The sequence below is a fragment of the Helianthus annuus genome, chromosome 10, assembly GCF_002127325.2.
Source record: "Helianthus annuus cultivar XRQ/B chromosome 10, HanXRQr2.0-SUNRISE, whole genome shotgun sequence".
Classification (NCBI taxonomy): domain Eukaryota; kingdom Viridiplantae; phylum Streptophyta; class Magnoliopsida; order Asterales; family Asteraceae; genus Helianthus; species Helianthus annuus.
In genome coordinates this window covers 43024599-43043651 of record NC_035442.2, presented here as the reverse complement: position 1 = coordinate 43043651, position 19053 = coordinate 43024599, and the positions used below count along the sequence as shown (strand labels likewise).

Sequence of the window (19053 nt, the reverse complement as noted above, 5' to 3'; positions counted from 1 at the left end):
AAAATGGCTACCATACAACGTTGGAATGTTGCAGGTGCATTACATAGACCGAATGGCATGCGTCGATAGGCAGAAGTTCCGTAGGGGCATGTGAAAGTTGTTTTCTCTTGGTCTTCAGGTGCTATCGGTATTTGAAAGTAACCTGAAAAACCATCCAAGAAACAATAAAATTTATGACCGGATAGTCGTTCTAACATTTGATCAATGAAGGGCAAAGGAAAGTGGTCTTTCCTTGTTGCTTCATTTAATCGTCTATAGTCTATACAAACTCTCCATCCTGTGACGGTTCTTGTTGGTATTAATTCATTTTTTTCATTAGTTATTACCGTCATACCTCCTTTCTTTGGGACTACTTGGACAGGACTCACCCATGGGCTATCGGAGATAGGATAGATTAGTCCGGCGTCAAGTAGCTTGATGACTTCATTTTTAACCACTTCTTGTACATTGGGATTTACTCTTCGTTGTGGTTGAATTACTGTTTTGTAGTCATCATTCATTAGAATTTTGTGCGTGCACATTGAAGGACTTATTCCTTTAATATCTACAAGCTTCCAAGCGATCGCATTTTTGTGTTTTTTAAGAAGATTAACTAATTTCCCTTTTTCTACGCTACTTAACCTAGATGAAATAATTACAGGCAAATTACCATCTTTGTCTAGAAAAGCATATTCCAAACATTTAGGAAGTTCTTTGAGCTCAATGGGTGGGTCTTTAGGAGACACCTTATTTTGTGGCTCATCTAGATCAAGAACCTTAAAGGTTTGTTCTATGGCGACCTCTTCTTCAACAAAGTGGTCATCTTCTTCAGTTGTATCGGGTGGTTCATCTTCATCTTCAATTAGGGGGTCATTATTGCCAAAAGGATATTTCATTGAATGCTCAAGATCTATGCTCCTTTTGAATGCCCCTAATTGAAGAGGTAGGTTGTTAAATTTCCGGTTTTTCAAAGCTTCATGAGTTTTCACAAAAGGTTTTCCTAAGACTAGAGGAGCGTCATCGAGGATGACAAAGTCGGTTGGAATAACCATTTGAGTTGTTTGAACCAAGACATCCTCAACCACACCGATTGATTTTATTACCTTTCGATCGGATAGAAAAATGGGTATTTGAAGTGGAGAAAAATCACTAATACTTAATTTTTCAAAAATATAGTTAGGCATTATGTTAACACAAAGATCTTTATCAATGGTGATATTACTAATAAAGGAATTTTGAAAGAAACATGGAACCGGTGTAATGTTAATTTCAAAAGGATCTTCTTTTATTAGCGAGGTTTGATCATTAGTTAACTTAATACTTACCATTTCTTCAATTTTAGTACTAGTGTTTAGCTCTTTTAAAAACTTAGCATGAGGGGTAACTAAACAATGATTTTCAAAAGAAGGTGACAAGAGATTAATTTCTTCAAAATTAGACTCTTCTTGAAGTTTAACGTTATCGGCCTCACCTTTTTCGTTGCTTAACTCATGTGTCAGTTTTTTACTTTCTTGTTCTTCCATTTTTACATTTTCAACTATCTCTACGTTATTATTAAAATTTAATTCTTCTCTTGCGCGGGACTCCTCTCCCCTTGCGCGAGATTCTTTTATGCAACGTTCGATAGTTTTAATGTGTTCTAATATCCTATTGGTCACTTCGGTGAGAGAGAAAGAATTGGGATCCTCAAAGCTTGAATCCGGTTGTTCGATCCTTGGTTCCTCATAGTATCCATATGAAGTAGATGGTTCACACCATTGTTCTTCATTGTAAGTATATGATGGATAAGGGTCGAAACTTTGTTCTTCATAGTACTCATATAAGGTGGGTTGTTCACGCCATGGTTCCTCATAATAAGTGTATGAAGGTGGTGGCTCATATCTTGACTCCTCAAAGTATGAGTATGAAGGCTCATACCTTGGTTCATCAAAATATGAGTATGAGGGAGAAGGTTCATACCTTGGGTCTTCATAGGATGTGTATGAAGTTGATGGCTTGTACCTGGGCTCCTCATAATGGTTGTATGAAGTGGATGGTTGAAACAAGTTACAATATTGTACCGAGTGCGGGTTTCCACAATTAGTGCAATAGTCTCTCATATAATCATCCTCCTCATAGGTGTAGTTGTAACCTCCTGAGTATTGATCCATAAGAATCACTCAGCAGACTACAACTGAGTCTCGGGACCAGAAAACAAAAACAAAGACGGAAACAGAAGCTGGACACGACCCCGTGTTGGGTGAACACGGCCCCGTGTTCAGGGTCTGTATCTGGGCGTTTTAATTAAAGTTACTGGTCACGTTGGACACGGGGGCGTGTTCAGTGAACACGGCCCAATGTTCAGACTCTGTATCTGGGTATCTAACTAAAAAATATGCAGCACGGGGGCGTGTTCAGTGAGCACGGCCCCGTGTTCAGGCTACTGAAAATGCAAACTAAACTAAAATGCAGAAAAATGTGCGCGCGTTTTAAAAGGGTTTTGAAAAATAGATTAGGCCGTTGATTTTAAGCTTTCTTAAAATCCTTGTGTCCCCGACAACGGCGCCAAAAACTTGATGTGCGTGTAGTGTAATATATTTTTGATGTATATTTTAAGCCCTTTTTACACTTTTAGCCAAGTTTTAAATTTATAAAACACGATACTTACTAACACTAAACACACATATGGGCAAGTGCACCCATCGTGGACGTAGTATAGTGTTGGTAAGATACCGAGGTCGTCCAAGGATACAAGAGCTTTTAGTACCGGTTTATCCTCAACGTCTAATCAAATCAAAATGTTAGAAAAGGTTTTTTAAACTAAGAAAATAAAAACTAACTAAATGCTGAAAAATAAAAATAAAATAAAAACAGATAGACAAGATGAATCACTTGGATCCGCCTCGTGTATTAGTATAACATTTGATTATTTTCGCACTTTTGCACTTGTTTAAGAGATTATCTTAGCTATTGTAGTAGGCCCCTCTTTTGAAGGCGACATTACCCTCAACCCAGTAGTTTGAGTCAGCAAGGATACAATCCTAAATGGTTGGATTATTGGAAGATAATGAATTAAGTTATTAATGCAAATTATGGTAGGCCCCGCTTTTGGCGGTGACGTTACCCTCGACTAAGTAGTCTGAGTCAGCAGGGATACAGTCCGAAATAGCTGTGTTATAGTATTAATAGTAGTTAACTTATGAGGGGGTCAAAGAGTTTGGATCCCCGCCATCCAATACCTATGGGCGTTGAAGGAGATCCTACAAAATTTGACCCAGGTCCCTTGCAGGACCTCTAAACGCTGAACAAGGGCAAGACCCTTACCAAACTGTTCCCTTAACCCTCGACCAGGTAGCCAACATACCTCCATATAGACCATGGAGATATGAATGGTGAAAATCTTTTATTTTATATAGACAGTAAAATAATGCCAAGACACCACGGACAAACGATAAGGAAAGATCACCTTCAACATAAGCAACTAGTTATTAAAGTCATTAATACAAAACCAAATAAAAAGTGCAAAAGATTAAAAATAAAAAGTATTATACTAAACACTTGTCTTCACCAAGTGATGTAAGAGACTTAGGCAAACATGGCCTTGATTGTCAAGAACTCTTACGATCAATCTTGGATCCCGAGACGACTCACACACTCTATGATGGACAATGGATGATGGTGGTGGATGATGGTGTTATGGTGGTGGTGGGTGGTGGATGAAGTGTGAGAGAGGTGGTGTGCCAAGAGATGAGTTGCAATGAAACCAAGCTCTCCTATTTATAGGCTGAACAGAAGGCTGGACACGGCCCCGTGTCCGCTGGACACGCCCCCGTGCCTGTCTGACACTCTCTCTCTTCATTAATTGTAATTTGCAATTACAATTAATGCACCTGCTGTACTTTCGCCACGCCCCCGTGTCCGCTGGACACGACCCCGTGGTGGGCAATAAAAGCTTCTATAGGTTTGTCTTTTCTGCTGCTTCTTGGGCACGGCCCCGTGCTGGCTGAGCACGGGGCGTGTTCAGTTTTCTGTCTTCTCTATTTTGCTTGGGAGGATGCCGTTGAGGGGTCGGGCAACCCACTTGTGTTCCTTTTCTTGTATTTATGTTAGATTTAGCTGTCTTTTTGCTTCTTTTATGAATTTGAGCTCATTTAATCCTGAAAATACAAAAGGAAGACAAAAGCACTCTTTTTCCAACATTAGTACTTAAAAAGGGTTAGTTTTATGCCTTATTTGATGTATTTTATATGTTGCATTTTACACACATCAGACATGGTGACAGAACCTGAGGATACCTCTTGAGAATCCTGGGTGTTTGCTTTAAATGATCTTATTGTAGGATCAAGTCTTCGGAAAGCAGCAAGCCTTTCCTTTGTTGCAGGTGTTTTGAAGAGATGTGAGACAGAAACAGCTGCACAAAAGAAAGGGAAACATGTTAGTGATCCTGGTCAGAAGCAAACTCATATGGTGATCCTCCTAAGGATCCTCTATCCTACCATGAGTGGTCCATTTTCTAGGCAGATCCTTCCCATCAGGGATAGAATCCCTTCTGACAAAGAAGAATCGCCGTTTCCAGTTGGTGTCATTCTTAGTGGCTTTGAAGATGGGATGTTCTTCACCAGGCTTATGTTTGAGTAGATATCGGTGAGACCCATGGCTTACAAGGTCGTACATCTCTGCAAGCTCCGACATTCCCAGATCAAAACCTTGTTGCTCTATGATCCTTTCAAGGGTGATCAAGACCCTCCAGATCATAGGCATTGCCTGGATGTAGGAGATGCCAGTGAGAGAGAAGAAGGATTGGGTGAAATCCGGCAAAGGGTATGTGTATCCTATTGTGAACGGGGTGACCAGATAAGCTATCCAAGTTTCAGAAACGAAATCGCTTAGAACGGTGGGATCAAATGGTTTGAAAACGGTGTTCGCCGGAAAACAGTGGCGGATTCTGTCAATCTGTGGATCGGTGAAGCAGCAACGTTCTTTTGCAGAATCTTTTATGATCCCTTGGCTTTTCAAGGGGCTGTCCATCTTGTGATCCTTACCCGGTGAGGATCTTAGCATCATCTTGATTGTAACAATGGTGAAGAAGGAGAAACAGAGTAAGAAGATGAAGAGAGAAAGGAAAGAGAAGTACCTGATCAAGTCTTCGAATGAGGATTTAAAGAGGAAACGCACGAATTTAAATGCTCTCTAGCCCTTATCTCTAACTTCAATTTATAATGATGATTTTGCAGGATAGTCACCTCAATGACGTCAGGATCTTAACGGCTAGTCCGCTTATAACGGCTAGTTCTCCGGATGATTCGTTGCGGATAAGGACGAGAAAATATAACTCGTTATTTGCATCATTACTCCTTATATTTTTGGGGCAATTGTTAGGGGAGGATTTTCCAATGATTTGTGATCCTCAATTGCCGTTGGGTTTAGTGATCCTCACTTCTGTTTGAGCTAGTGATCCTCAGAAGTATTGCAGGATCAAGATCATGGATCATCATAAGGATCCTTATACTAACGATTGTCTGCTTTAAATATGATGTTGTTTTGCAGGAGTACGAGCTTGGACTTGGCCTTGGTCTTGGCGATATTCCTGGAGCATATTCCATGTTTATTCCGCACGTGCATGACTGAAGTGGACGTTATGGAGTTCGTGGAGGACTTGCATGAAATGCGGATAGTTAGTTAGCTTAGATATTTTCTATTTTTAAAGGGGATAGCGAGCTAAATAGAAACACTTGGCTATTTTTAGCTTAACATACACACTCGTAACGGCTCTTGACAATTCACTTGGCGATTACACATCTTTGTGCACTTTACACTATAGTGATCCTTGTAATTAGCTCGCTATCGTCCGAAGTTGTCAAACATTTCTTGTTTAATCTGAGTTGGTGATCGGTAGTTTCCATCACCCGAGGTTTTTTATGCCGGAGATCATTCATTGATCAAGGGCTTTTTCCTCGTATAAATCTCTGTGTCACTTGTTCATTACATTTCAGAGTGATCCTTAACATCTTTCATTAATTCAAGCATCACACCTCACAACAGAAAGTTTGGTTGCATTATCAATGCTTGATTTTTGACCAAAACAATTATCTCCATTATTTATTTCCGTCTAGTTATATTTTGTAAGCCTTTATAAAGGCATTTGGGTTTATTAATTAAAGGTATGAATGAAAAATATTAAAAGAGAGATATCTCACATTCTTGTTTCTTACTATTTTCTTTTGAGCTTAATTCACTCAACGGATGATTTATCCCAAATCCGGTTGGTACATAACACACTGTGTACAAAGGAACTCTACCAGATAAGTGTATAGTAGCAATCAAAAAGTCCCAAAGATTGGACCAAGAACAAAGGGGTCACTTTATAAATGAAATGGCAATTCTTGCACAAATTAATCATCCAAATGTGGTGCAACTTTGGGGATGTTGTCTGGAAACTGATGTCCCAAAATAATTTATGAATTTGTTCCTAATGAGACTTTCCATCGTCACATTCATAATAGAACAAGTGGGAAAGGGAGATTGTCATGGGATAGTCGTTTAAGGATATCACATGAATCAGCTGGTGCACTTGCTTATCATACATAGAGACGTGAAATCTACTAACATATTGTTGGATGACAATTACACCGCAAAAATTGCAGATTTTGGTACTTCAAGGCTAGTCCCACTGGGTCATGATCAAGTCAGTATACTAGTTCAAGGGACCATCGGATACTTGGATCCTAAATACTTTCATACCGGTCAGCTAACTGGCAAGAGTGATGTAGAAGAGGTTTAGAGGATACATATTGTTTTGGTCAAAAATCAACAAGGATAATGCAACCAAATCTTTTGTTGTGAGGTGTGATGCTTGAATCAATGAACAATTGTATGAACAACTTGCAAATCAAATGAACAAATGACACAAGGATTTATACAAGGAAAAAGCCCTTGATCAAGAGTTGATCTCCGGCATAAAAAACCTCGGGTGATGGAAACTACCGATCACCAACTAAGATTAAACGAATAATTGTTACAACTCGGGATGACAACAAGCTTGTTACAAGGATCACTAAAGTGTAATGTGTGTGAAATTGCCAAATGAACTGTTGAGAGCTATTGAGAGCTATTGAGAGCTGTTTCGACAGTGTGTGTTTGCTAAAAATAGCCAAGTGTTCTAATTCAAGCTTGTTATCCCCTTTTTAATTTAGAAAATAACTAAAACAACTAACTATCCGCTAAATGTGCAAGCTTCCCACGATCTCCATAACGTTCACAAAGCCATGCACGTGCGGAATATTGAGGGCATATTCCCCAAGAATATCGGCAAGACAAAGTCCAAGGCGTATACTCCTGCAAAACAAACTTAAACATAATGAAGGCAACCGTTAGTATAAGGATAAGAACAAGGATCCTGAATCCTGATCCTGCAATGTCTTCTGAGGATCCTTAATTCAAACAGAACTGAGGATCCGTGATCCTGATAGTGCTTGAGGATCAGTGATCCTTAGGATTGGAAAATCCTCCCCTAACAATTGCCCCCAAAATATAAGGAGTAAAATGTATTTTAACAAGTTGTATTTTTTATCTTATCTCCAACTGACTAACGGATATATAGCCGTTTGGATCGAACTAGCCGTTGCTGGTCTTACGTCATTGAAGTGAGAATCCTGCAGAATCATCATTATAAATAGGTTAGAGATAAGGATCGATAGGCATTTATATTCGTGCGTTACTTCCTTTAAATCCTCATTCAAAGATCAATCAGGTATCTCTCTTCTCCTTTTCTCTTCATCTTCTTATTCTGTTCTTCTTCAAATTCTTTAGATCACAATGAAGTTGCGATCATCCCCCGCCAAGGATCACCAGAAAGATAGTCCTTTGAAAAGCCAAGGGATTATCAAAAATACTCCAAAGGAACTCTGCAGTTTTACCGATCCGGAGATCAACCGGATTCGCCATTGCTTTCCGGCGGATACCGTCTTCAAGCCCTTTGACCCTACCGCCAAAAGCGATTTTGTTTCTGAAACTTGGGACTAAGCCAATATAAGAGAAGAGTTAGTAACTGGGGACAAGCCCAACAATTCTGGGGACAAGCCCAATATACTGGGGACAAGCCCAAAAGACTGGGGACAAGCCCAAAAAAACTGGGGACAAGCCCAAAGGATCTTGTGTAAACTGGAGTATGGCCCTTACTGGCGACTATCCAAACTTAGTGACATGAAAATGCCAAAACCTTAGCTAACATGAAAACGTTAGAAACCTTAGGAACGGATGTATGGTACGTCTACCATTATACGTAGGATCCTGAATACAGCCAGTACAATGAAATTGTCAGCCCCTAAAGCGAGTACTGGTCCCATTGCCATGAACTGCACCAGGATCATCGTGCGCTACTGGCAATACTGGGGACAGGCCCAAAAAACTGGAAACTTTTGTGGATACTCAATCCTTTGGTAAGGATATATCAAGCTTCTGCAAAACTCAGAACTAAGTGAAAGAAGGATAAAGGATGCAGGATCCTTCTCCTTGTACATAAGATAATTAAAAAATTAAATAGATTGGAGTTAGATCATTACCAGAATGAGGATCATCTATCCTCTAAGGATCCTTCATGGACATTGGATACTGATACAGTTGAGGATCCTGGATCCTTATTACAGGAAGTATCTTTTTAAGTGGACAGCATTCCAAGCTCTTGGTAGTAAATCTCCTTCCATGGTTAACAATCGATATGCCCCCTTTCCTACCTCAGCTTCAATGAGATAGGGGCCTTCCCACTTTGGTGCTAACTTGCCATCAGCAGGATTCGTGGTATTCTGAAATGCTTTCCACAACACCATATCACCAACTTGAAACTTCCTGATCCTGACATTCTTATTGTAGGCTCCAGCCATCCTTTGTTGATAACTGGCCATCCTTATCCTTGCCAAATCCCTGAGTTCTTCTATGGTATCCAAGTCTTGAATCAAGTTTTCAGCATTTCCTTCAGGATCACGGATGCTTGTTCTTGCAGTAGGGAACCACCATCTCTGTAGGGATCACTGATTCTGCCCCAAACACTTAAGAAAATGGAGTTTGACCAGTAGCATTCTTAGCCCATAGTACATAAGGTAGCTCTTCTGCCCATTTTCCTTTCTTGGATCCAAGCTTCTTCTTCAAATTGTTGATGATGAACTTGTTGGATGATTCTGCCTGACCGTTAGCTTGTGGGTGGACTGGTGTTGATGTCATCATCTTAATCCCCCAGCTGTCACAAAAGTTAGTAGTTCTATTCCCAATAAATTGGGATCCATTATCACAAACAATTTCAGAAGGAATGCCAAATCTGGTAATAATATTTCTCTTAATAAAGGATATCACTTCTTTTTCTCTGACTTGAGCAAAGGCTTCAGCCTCTATCCACTTTGAGAAATAATCAGTCATGGCAAGCATGAACACTTTTCCACTAGGTACCTTGTGAAGTTTACCAACTATATCCATTCCCCATCTCATGAATGGCCGAGAAGAGGATATAGGATGCAAGAGCTCTGCTGGTTGGTGAAGGATGTTACATGTGTCTCTGACAAGGATCACACTTCTTGGCATAAACCACAGCATCCTTCTTCATAGTAGGCCAATAGTATCCTTTTCTAAGGATCCTTGAGAACAATGCCCTGCCCCCAGTGTGGTTTCCACAATCTCCTTCATGAAAATCCTTTAAAACTTCTTGGATTTCAGGGTCCTCAATGCATCTTAGATATGGTCATGCAAGAGATCGTTTATATAACATGTTATTAATTATTGTAAATTGAGATACCTTAATTTTGAAAGCCCTGGGGTTTTCTCCTGTAGGGATCTCTCCATGTTGTATATATCTCATGATTGGAAGGATCCAGGATCCTGAATGAGACTGTGTATCATTACTAGGGATGATTGCAGAATCTTCTCATATCTCCATAGCTACATGATCTTCAATAGCAAGGGTTAGGATATGGATAATAGGGATCTTGATATCTTCTGGATCTTCAAGGATGATCCTAGATTGGACAATGCATCAGCTTCTGCATTCTCTTCTCTGGGTACCTATGTCAAACTAAAGGAAACAAAAGAGAATGCTAATTCTTTGAGTATCTCTAAATATTTGATTAGCTTTTCACCTTTAACAGCATAGGATCCGTTGAAGTGATTAGTAATTAACTATGAATCTACATGTACCTCGAGATACCTGATTCTCATATGCTTGGCAATTTGCAAACCAGTTATCAAGGCTTCATATTCAGCCTCATTGTTAGTAGTTTGAAACTCACAAGCTATTGAGTGGGGTATTATGTCCCCCTGTGGCAATTTTAGTAGTATTCCAAGTCCTGTTCCTTTGACATTAGAGGCTCCATCAGTGAAGAGTATCCAAGAATCCTTAGTTTCTTCAAGCTGTTGGACTTCTAACTCAACTTCCCTTTGCAAGTCACTACTGAAATCTGCCACAAAGTCAGCTAAGGCTTGGGATTTAATGGCAGATCTAGGCTCATATCTTATATCATAAGCACTGAGCTTCACTGCCCATTTAGCCATCCTTCCTGACATTTCAGGTTTCCTGAGAACATTTTTAATTGGAAAATTAGTCTTAACAATAATGGCATGAGTTTCAAAATAATGTCTTAATTTAGTAGATGCCATAATCAAAGCAAGAATAAGTTTCTCTAAATGTGAATACCTGGATTCAGCATCAAGAAAACTCTTACTTACATAATAGACAGGATGTTTTGTACCTTGGTGATCCTTAACAAGGACTGCACTTACTGTCACACCCCCAAAATCCACCATGCGGAGTATCACCGCTTGGAGGCGTGACATGACCAGGATCGAGCCACCAATCATATTGAACAACGTAATTAAGTAAATAAAACCAACCACAATACAATTGGGGACCAAAAGAAAGTTAACCATGTTCAAATTAAACAGCGGAAGCACAAAATGTAAGTCCAAAACATAAGTTCCATAGTTCTTAAGTTTAAAGTCCAAAACGTAAGTTTAATAAGTTCATAAGGATTAAATGTTAAGCATGGAACATAACAGTCCGTATCCCACAACGACCTCCTCCTCGTGCAAGCTCCATAAGCATTTAGCGACCTGTAAGGCATGTAACGAGTCAACAACAAAGTTGAGTGAGTTCACGGTTGGTTGTTTAGTTTTAAGTTGTTTCGGAAAACATGGTTTGTCTTTTGCTGGCTTACTTGCCGTGGGGGTTACCCCATAGTTGAAAATATGATTATCCAGTTTCTTTATTACCCAAACCATATCCATAATTAGTGGGGGCTTCCCCATGTGAACCACTAGGCCGTTACCATATCGACTACTAACGAAAATAAGTTGTGCCCTACGTCAATGTCTATCATCATTGACAGTTTGCCATAGTCCATTAGTACACGCCCGTCTGACTGGCATGGTGTGAGGTTTGTTAAACCTAATAGCGCTATTAACTAATGACCCGCTCGCCATTGGCCTCGGCGATTAAGTTGATATAAAATGAGGGACTTAATGATAGAGTTTTGTCTAGTAAGTTTTAAGGTTGTTGTCCTACCCAAGGAGGACGAACGTACGTATTCTACCCAAGGAGAATACGCAAGATTAATATTGGCATCCTACCTATGGAGGATGGCGGTACATATCCTACCCAAGGAGGATATGTAGGTTTCGTTTTAATTCTTTAACCCATTCCCAATCCACCGGGAATCCCATGCCTTAGAAAGTGTGTGAACTCACCTTGGTTTGCTCGGTTAGATTAGTTACTCTAATAATCAGGAAATCAAGCACGTCCTAATAAGGTATAGCTAACAATCAGATTCTCATGCATAACAAGTATCCTACGTACGGTTTATTTACTCATTACTTCTACCACGTACCACACAATTCTATCGTCAAGGTATCTTGTTAAGTTATATTATTTTACCCTAATATAATATAACTATCTCACAAAATAAACAAGTACCCACAGAAGTGCTCTAGTATAAGATATATATTCTAAATATATATTTACCCATTTTTATTTACAAAAACCAACCTCCGACACTTTGTATTTTGTTACAAAAATTATGGCGAAGTTTGTATTCGAAACACATGTTATAAAATATACTTGTAACGCTTGTTTAGAAAAATATTTTCTAAGTGTTTGGAATTTTTAGAAAATTTCACCAGAGGTTCCTTTGTAAATGGAGGTGTCCATGCTATTAAGCATATCATTTTCTTTTCCAAAAATTATTCAACAATCATCAATCAACAATATACAATTTTTACTTACCAATCTTATTAAAACAAGCATAAATTACCATTTCATGAACTTGAAAATTTATAAAAATGTGTAGTAACTTACTAGTGTATTTAGTAAGTCTTGTACCCCTTTAAAGTGTGATTGCTTCTTTAAAAACTCCATTTTTAAAGAATATGGATCTTTACAACTTATGTTCATATTTTTCTAAAAATGTTTCTTCATGTATTTTTCTTGTTACACATGTGTTTACCAAAATGATGTATATTTATGTAAGGACCAAGATTTAGTAAAACTTGTATTTTAACATGGTTTCTTTAAAAATCATTCATAAATATTTTGGTCTATGTGTTTAACAACTTACTTTGTTTATTACTTTTCAAGAAAACAAAGTTGTTCTTTCAAGTTCATGCTTCATGTGTGGATGATCTGTCATCCTACAACATTTCCATTTTCTCATCTTGCTAGATTATGTTTTTAATCATGATCTAGCAAGATCATATGATGATCAACATCATTTCCATAAGCAAACATCAATCAACAAGTACAACATATAAACACATGAATTGTTCATGATTTCTTATAATTTTAAGCTTATGTTCATGTTTACTTCTCATGATTCTTAGTGTTCTTCAAGATTAACATTATGAATCTTCTTTTAACCCCTTAAAATAGAAGTAATATAGCAAGATCAAGGTTCTTACCACTAGCACAAGGCTAGGGATGATCAAGTGAAGGAATAGAGTGGTTAATAGCAAATGGTGAAGGTTCTTCAACTTCCGAAAGCTCCAAGCTCCTTAAACAAGCTTCTTACACCTTTGTATTACTAGGAAATTGGATGAACAAGACTTGAAGATGGTGGTGGTATGGTTGTGGGTTTCGGCCGAGATCAAGGGGGGAGAAGGAGAAGAAAGGTGTTGGTGAAATGTGAATGGAATGAAGGTTATGGTCTTAAGGTTTACTTATAAATCCACCAACACTTAAAATCCATTGGTTCTTATGTTTAAAAAGAGGAAACATAATCCAATTTATTAATCAAATAAAATCTATGGTGGGGTCACCATGTTGGACGGTCATAGGTAGGGGGGTCTAGCTTAGGTGCTAACCAATTTGGTTACAATCTAGTTATAAATCAAGTGCTAGTTACATACTTTAGTTAGTAGATATTTTTAGGAGGTGTTATGATGTTCGGGAACCATAACTAGTTCAGAAAAATAAAAACAATTCTTCTAGCATTATTTTGCTGTTCTGGGTAATGTCCGGTTGTTCGGTTAGATACTGGTTCGTTAAGGTGTCAAGCTATTCTGTTTAGTGTCCTATATATATCTTTTTGTAACACTTTTAATTCCCAACACTCAGGAAAGTATACAGGACTATTTAGTAACTTTTCTGCGCAAGACTAGTATGTTAACAAGCACATGTAAGTATGACACAGTAATCAGAAAGCAGTTAAGTAATTCAGCACAGTCATCAAGCACTTTAATTAATATAAATAAATCGTACGGATACATGAAATTTTGAGGGTTGTCACATTCCCCCCCCCCCCTGTTAAGAGAATTTCGTCCAGAAATTTAGCACGTGGTTACTGAGGAAGCTAGTTAAGTTGCGTTGGTTTCCTGGTTTTCCTGGGGTGTCACATCATCCCCCCGTTGGTTTGGAATTTCGTCCAGAAATTCTGCAGTAGCTTCAGCCTCAGTAGTGGTTGCACTTTTCTTAAACAACTGGGGATACTTGAATTTCATTTGGTCTTCTCGTTCCCAGGTATACTCTGGGCCACGACGGGAATTCCAACGAACTCGAACAAGAGGTATTCTGGTATGCTTGAGAATCTTAACGTCTCGGTCTGTGATTTCAACTGGTTCCTCGATGAATTGCAACTGGTCATCGATTGTGAGCTCCTTGAGGGGAACTATGAGGGTCTCATCTGACAGACACTTCTTCATATTCGACACATGGAAAACGTTGTGAACTCCGCTGAGTTCTTCAGGTAGATTCAATTTGTAAGCGACTTTGCCAATTTTCTCAATGACTTCGAACGGTCCGACATAACGCGGATTGAGCTTGCCTCGTTTGCCAAAACGAACTACACCTTTCCAAGGTGAGACTTTGAGTAGCACTCGATCCCCAACTTGGAACTCGAGTGGTTTCCTTCGCTTATCAGCACAGCTTTTCTGACGGTCACGAGCTGCCGCCATTCGTTGTCGTATCTGAGCAATTCTCTCGGTTGTATCTACTACAAGTTCTGGGCCAGTGATTTGGCTATCACCAACTTCTGCCCAACAAAGAGGTGATCGGCACTTCCGTCCATACAATGCCTCGAACGGAGCGGCCTGGATGCTGGTGGGGTAACTGTTGTTATACGAAAACTCCACTAGCGGGAGGTGTTTTTCCCAGCCATTACCAAAATCGATTACGCATGCCCTAAGCATGTCTTCAAGGGTTTGGATAGTGCGTTCAGATTGCCCATCCGTCTGTGGATGATATGCCGTGCTCATATCTAATCGAGAACCAAAGGACTTGTGCATAGCTCGCTATAATTCAGATGTAAAACGCGAGTCACGATCAGAAATGATGGAGGTTAGCACTCCGTGCCTTGATACTTGTAGGATCGCGTGCTGACCCAAACGAGTCAATCGGAAGAGCTCTAATCCGTTTCAGATGCGGAAAATAAGAAACGAACTTGAAAAACAGCTTGATATACTTAAATTTGCCTTGTATTGATGATTTCACACTGATTATAGTCAAACGGCACTTCGGCAGCAGTTCGGTACCGGAAACAAGAACGTTACTACTGATTTCGCTCATAAGGGTATATATAGGGACCCTGATTCCGCTCGAAGACACACAAGCTATTTGGAGCAGAATTAGAATATTGTGATTTCGCTCGAAAGACAACATGATCAGTTGGAGCGGAATTAGACATATGTGATTCCGCTCGAAAGTGTCTTAGGTCATTTCGAGCGGAATTAACCACTTGGAGCGAAATCAACATTTAAACAAACCTAACACTGCTATTTTCTCGTACAATGTGCCCTGATCTAACAATACTAATACAAGACTCGATACAAGACGAAGTCGACAGATGTATGCACCAACAGACTCCCCCTCAGATGTTGACGAGTCTTCAGTATCGAGTCTTCTCATCTTCAGTCTTTATCAGTCTCCGGGCTTCCAAATTCTTTCTCTTGATCAGATCTATTGATTCTTTAAGATCATCAGCATCTACACTTTCAGAATCAGAACCTGACTCTTTGTCAATCCAACTCCCCCTCAACTTGTGATGGGATCGTCGTCTAGCTACCAGGATCACCTTCAGAATCAGGATCGCAACCTGGCTCGCTACTCACAATCAGAATTCAGGCTTTCCTGCAAATCCTCTACCCAAAACCTAAGATTCATAAAAATAAGATATTAACAAATTTAAAGTTGTATGCACCAACACTTACTCCCTTTCTTTCAATATACAATCAGAATAACTGTGATCATTCTTAAAATCATTTTAACAATAAATTTCTTTTTTCTGAAAAACTTTTCAATCAAACTCTCCCAAACCTGTTCATCATGTTCAGCACTTGGAATTTTGATAATCAGCTCTTCAACATCAGTTGTCTAAACTCTTTTTGGATTTTTCAAAATTTTATGCTAAAACACACCGAAAATCTTTTTGGAATTTTGTGAAATAACCGAAATGTAATGCAGTAAAGAAATATTTACATACAATATTTTTGTGAGTTTGTGTAAGAGGATCATATCAGTTTCTGAGACAAATCACCAACACCGTTAAGCTTTAAACATTTTACGTTCTAAACGATTCACTTAGATTGTCAGTATACTGATCCACTTAAATTTTCACACAAAGTTCAACTGTTTCGAGATACGAGATTAATGTCTTAAACACTTAAACTTATTCGCATGTCCCACCTTAGAATATACTCCCGTATCCAGATCCCAATATTCAGTCTTACAGGTGAGTATACCTAGATGATATCTGTAAGGGGTTAAATTGCGAAACCGTGAGAGCTCAGGTCAGAACTTCCGTTCAGCAGAGAGATGACGGCTCGACTTTTGGTGTGTCCCCTTTAGAGGATCTTTTTTACAACAGCATAGATTAGCAATTTTATTGTCTCATGTTTTTGGATTTTCTGTGAAATTTTTACTCCCCCTAAAATGCAAAACACATTTAAAGGAAAATTTGAAAACAAACTGTACAAACAAATTGACCACTGATATCAAATCGCCATCCACTCGGCATGATCAATCAGAACTCCCCCTCACAACAAACTATTTTCCCATTGTGATTTCAAAACACTTAAGTTTGTTTTAATCAAATGGTTTTTCCGGAAATTTAGTTTTGTTGATTTTCAAACCACTTGTAGATTAGGGGATAAACTCATCATTTGTTCTCCAAAATACCACTTGTAAGTATGGTCCAATCAAGTTCAACTTAATGACCTTGATTAACCACTTGTTAATGAAAACCTCTTTCAACCACTTACAGGTTCACTCACCAACCATAATCACTTGTAAATCAAAATATAACAATTTAAAGATATCACCTGTAGATTTACCAAACAAACATTTCAAGAATGATGTCGATTCCTGCTCCACTCTTACCAACCCGGGAGCTCCGACAAGTCAGGTGTTTAATCAAACATAATGTCCACCCAAGCCTGACCAGCCTTGGGTGATTTTGGAACACATCTATCCCACCAACATTTTGATTTGTAAAATTCTTTAGCACCCTTTACCTTCTTGTCAACCATCTTACCGAAAATATGTTTGACTTTCCCATTGAAAGCCTTCTCCACATCAAATTCTCCCTTATCAGCGAAGAATTGATTTGAGATCTCTACCTTTCCCACTTTCAACATCAGATTTTCCTTTGACAATTGAGGAAAATTCTCATCGTTCACTTCTGGAATGGAACTCACAATCTTTTTCTCAACCAATGACTCCTCTGATTTTATGGAATCAGATTCATTGTCAGAACAACTATCTGTTTTAACCACCCACTTTTGTTTACTCAAATCACCTCTTCTTTTGTAAAACCTTTTTGAACTTTCTCCTTCCTCAGAAGTAGAATTTTTCAAACTTTTTAACATTTTTCACAGGTTGTTCTTTCTTGTCAACACAAGTCTTTCTCAAAACAGAGTTAGAAGAAACTCCCTGTTTTTGGTAGTTGGTCTTGGGGCAATTCCAAGCTATGTGTCCAACTTCCTGGCATTTGAAACAGGTTCTTCTGTCAACTCTTTGAGCAAACTTTCTCACATTCTTCTTCACTTCAGCAAGAAACTTCTGGTTTGACTGTTTCCAGAAAGGTTTCTTCTGCTCATCTTCAGAACTCCCACCTGAAACAAATTTTGTTTTTGGTTTATAAGTTTTCTGATTTTTATAATTTTCTGACGAATTAAAACCAAGACCTTTCTTTTTGAGGTTACCATTATGGTTTGGTTTCTTTTAGAAACTATAACCACAACCATAACCCATTTTCTTGTTTACTCTTTGTTGAATCCTTGAAGTGTAAGGTTTAGGTTTTGCAGAAAGATTTAAATCTTTTATTTCAGAAATATTAATTTCTGTTAATTTGAAAACCTTTTTGATCATTTCAGTTTTAACACTTCTTATTGGAAATTCATTATCAGAATATAATTTGTCTGAATCATTCAAAATATAAGCCAAATTGATTGATTCATCATTCAAATTAGATTTTGATAATAAAAATTCCTTGTTGTAAACCCTCTTAACCGGTGAACTCGGACTCTTCTTAGACGAACTCGAACTATCTGACTTAGACTCCGACTTTGACTCTTCATCCATATCCAACACCTGATCGACAACTCTCTTAACTAACTCAGACTCATGATCAGTGTAAGATGCTGTGAATGTGACATCAATATTGTCTGGTAATTCATCAGTGATTTCAGACTTTAACTTGATGTTTAGAGCCTTGTCTACTCGTTCCTCATTTGGTTTCCTGGGAGAATAACTCTCAAAGATAGGAGGCGGACATCTGTTATACTTGACACTTGGTTTCTTACCAGTATCAGTATCTTCAGTCTTTACCTTCTTAAAAGCCTCAAGACCTGCAACAGTAGGATAAACACGATCAATCAAATAATCACATGTAGTGTAACTCAACAGTAATCGTTTAATCCTTTCACTCTCAATCTTCTCAAGTTCCAGCTCCTTCTTCAGCTTAGCACAATCTTCAATATAATCATTGATGACGCTTTGTTTTGTCATTAAAGTTGCACTCATTTTGTCATTTGCCTTCTCAATTTCTGCATTCGTTCTTTTCAAACTATCAACTGTCCTATTCAGCACATCGTACGATTCCTTCACATACTTTACATCGGACAGTAGATCTTCTTTAATCTTTTCTAATTCAGCAATCTTCTTATCTTTTTCTTCACAAACTTTGCAAGATTCTGAACATTTCTCACAAGGCTTAGTGACTTCAATCACCTTTTCAACTATCTTTTCAATTTCAACAGTCTTTTCAACTTCAACAAGTTTCTCGACATCAACAATCTTTTCTATTTCGACAACTTTTTCAACAACTTTCTCAACTTCGACGATTTTCTCTACCACTTTCTCTACTTCAACAATCTTTTCTATTGTGTTTTCTGTCACAGCTTCAACTTTTGTTTCTTCAGCTTCTGTCTTTGCCTTTTCATCAGCGAGTAACTTTGCTGCTTCTAGCTCTCTCTTCAAACGAGCAATCTTCTTTTGATTTAGCATCTCAACTTTATCTGCATAGAAAAAATTAAAACTATCAGGATCAATGCTTTTTCTACATTTGTAAAGATATTCTTCCTCATCATCTGTATCAATATCACTTCCTAGATCTGGAAATATAGGAATTCTTT

The 19053-nt window shown here is 38.4% G+C and overlaps 1 pseudogene; it reads left to right on the top strand.

Annotated features, from left to right (window-relative positions):
- The first annotated feature begins 5035 nt into the window (after positions 1–5035).
- LOC118482615 lies at positions 5036–6739 on the top strand (annotated as a pseudogene).
- The last annotated feature ends 12314 nt before the right edge of the window (positions 6740–19053 follow it).